At 36.8% G+C, this 2955-nt stretch overlaps 1 pseudogene; it reads right to left on the bottom strand.

Annotated features, from left to right (window-relative positions):
- Positions 1-1418: 1418 nt before the first annotated feature.
- On the bottom strand, positions 1419-2267 carry LOC113293168 (annotated as a pseudogene).
- Positions 2268-2955: the final 688 nt, after the last annotated feature.

Consider the following 2955-nt stretch of genomic DNA (forward strand, 5'->3'; position numbering starts at 1 on the left):
TGAGAGATGTTGCACTTGAGTCTGGGGGGCCAAAAGCAGACTAAACAGGTAGGATTTGGCAAGCTGCACATGCTGAATTTAGTAGTACCAGACATTCTGAAATCTTTTCTTTTAGTTTGATGCCGAAAAAAATGATGTTATCCTGTTTATGGAAATGTTTTATGCATACTTTGGTAATTTGTAGTACTATGTTTAAGTTTTTATTTCTATTTAAAGAAAAAGTAGTGCAATGTAGCTGATTCCTAGTTAAAAGCATGTTAAGAAAGAAGCAATTTTCCCAATAGAGAAGATCATGAATGCTAACAAGGTTCAAGAAATAGTCAGGTTTAAGGGACTTGGTAGGACTAGCAGGCAATAGAGAGCATATGCTTTTGGTAAATTGTAAAAAGATCAAATTAGGAGTAGTGAGTAGAGAAACAAACAGAAAGAGAGTCAAGTACTCACCTCCAGGAAGTTTAGCCAAAATAGCCAAGATAGTACACTGATACATACCAGGGGAAGGAGGTGTAGAAATCCAGCTGATTCCCCAATGAGCTTTGCAACTAGAGAATCTCAGACTAACTGGTTGAGATTTTTGTCTCAAAAAGATTCCTTTTCTAGGATAAAAATCTGGCTTTGAGAGCTTGAACAGGGTAATTTAAATCTAGGCAATGGGAGTTTAGTGGCAAGTTGTTTTTGATAAGAATTTTCCAGTAAGACTGAAAGATGCTGAGTTAGGCTAGATTGGGTATGAATTTTTGTAAAAGAACCCAAAAAAGCTTTTGTGCCATAATAATCATGAGATATGCCAGAATGGCCTTTGATGGTTTTGGCATTCATTCATGTGTGATTCTTCGGATTGTAAGTTATGAATTCAGTGATTTGTGTGTTGCAAGTGATTTTTGAGCTTTTTGTGATTTGAGTGGAATTTGTGAATTGTGTTGTGTAATTCATGCAATTGCAGTTGCAAATGTGAGACTTGTGAGTAGTGTTCATGGATTGTGCTAGAGATTAGATGAGGAGTATCATTTGCAGAGAAAGATTGGAGGTTTCCGGCAAAAAAAATTTGGGATCGGCGGCTAGAGAGAGCCGTTAAAGAGACGTTGGAAGAATAGGACAGAAAATAAACATTAGGAAGTAGCCGTTACCGAGAGGAGAAAAAGCTCAGGTGAAAAGGAGAGAGGGGAGAGCCATTGTATATGACAAACCATGAACCAAACAACTGTTCAAAGCTTTATTTCTTCTCATTTTTATCAGAAAAAGCACGCAAACTTGATTATTATTATTTTATTGGAATAAACTTGATTATTTCTTCTCATTTTTATTTCCACTTTCATTCAAGACCTTTAAAGTGGATCCAATAAACGGAGGAGACTCAAATAGAAGACAAGACCACCAGCATACCGATGGAAAAGTAACAAGTCCTGACAACACAGCAACTATTCAAGACGATGCATCTTCCTCATCATGCAAACGAAGTCGTAGACTTTTGTTTGGTCAGGAAGAAATTTAGCAACAGTTTCTCTCTCCATGCATTTCTTCATCCAAGCTGAAAATTTAGGGCATTCATCATCCACTTTGAAGTTACCAAAGACTTCATATGCATGAAACCAAGAAGTAAGAGGAATTGCTATGATATCAACAAATCCGAAAGTATCACCACCAAAGTAATCTTTCTTTCCCAAAGCTTCCTCTAACACCTTCAAAATCTCTATGAATTCTTTTTTTTGCCAACTCTAATTCTTCTCCTTTCCCCCTCCATATATTGCATCCAGCATCAAACACCTGCCTCCATTAAATTTACGTCAAATGCAGCAATATGAATCAAGATATATAGGTTAATGGTGTTATGCATAATAACAGTAGACATTTCGGGAAAAAAGAAGGTACCCAAAGCGGGCATATACGAAATTAATTAGCGGGTTCTCTCATATAAGACTTGAGTAAGCAATAATTGGGGATCACCTTCTTGTCAATGAAGTCGGCCCAAAACTTTTCTACTGATTTTTCGTAAGGGCAAGCAGGGAGGAGTGACGGGGTTGGCCAAGCATCGTCAATGTAATTAACTATAATGCTGGACTCGAGAACAGGTTTGCCATTGTGTATCAACACAGGAACTTTCTTGTATACTGGATTGGATGTAAGCAATAATTCACTTTTGCCACCAAACAAATCCTCTTCCCTAGCTTCAAATTTAACACCTTTCTCTGCCAATGCAATCTTTGCTCTCATAGCAAATGGACTAACCCAAAAATCCAACAGAACAACTTCGCCTTTGGACATGATTAAAATTGTTGATTAGTTTTCTCAACTTCTTTTGAAAATTGATTGATGCTTAAAGACACTATCGAGGCGCATTTTATAGTAAACTTGGGTATCCGCAGTTTTCTACAAAATGAATCCGACAACATTTTAGGTGAGAGTTACAAACTTACAATGCTTTCCTTTTAACGAACGGCTCTCTCGGATTATTCGCAGGTCTTCAATAGATATCTTCCGAGACAAAACCAAGGCATGTACTTTGAATTTATCTGTGTAAATTGGTTGTTTCAACCTGTATTCTTAGAAGAAAACTTTGTTCTGTTTTCCACACACCACCAATTAGGTTACACCACTAAGAACTGAGTTTGTCAAAAGGACACGAACAGGAGCTGCAAGACAGATTGTAGAACGGCAGCATCCTTTTACTGGGATACCCCATACCACTGGGAAATCATCTGATAAAGAGATTTCTCTGTCTGAAAGCCTCTAAATTGTTGGGGTTGTTATCCTGATATCAGAGAATACTTTTACTACGGGTTTAAAGGGAAAATTATGTTAAGGCCCAAAAAAATTATTATTCTTATTGGTAGGCCCAAAATTATTTTCAGCTACCGTGACACCCATAATTATTCAAAATTATAAAAAGAGGGTAAGAAAACAAAGTTATCCTTAATAAATTTACTTGTAAAAGAAAGAATTTTTGGATTTTCTATC

Source organism: Papaver somniferum, chromosome 7, assembly GCF_003573695.1.
Source record: "Papaver somniferum cultivar HN1 chromosome 7, ASM357369v1, whole genome shotgun sequence".
NCBI lineage: Eukaryota > Viridiplantae > Streptophyta > Magnoliopsida > Ranunculales > Papaveraceae > Papaver > Papaver somniferum.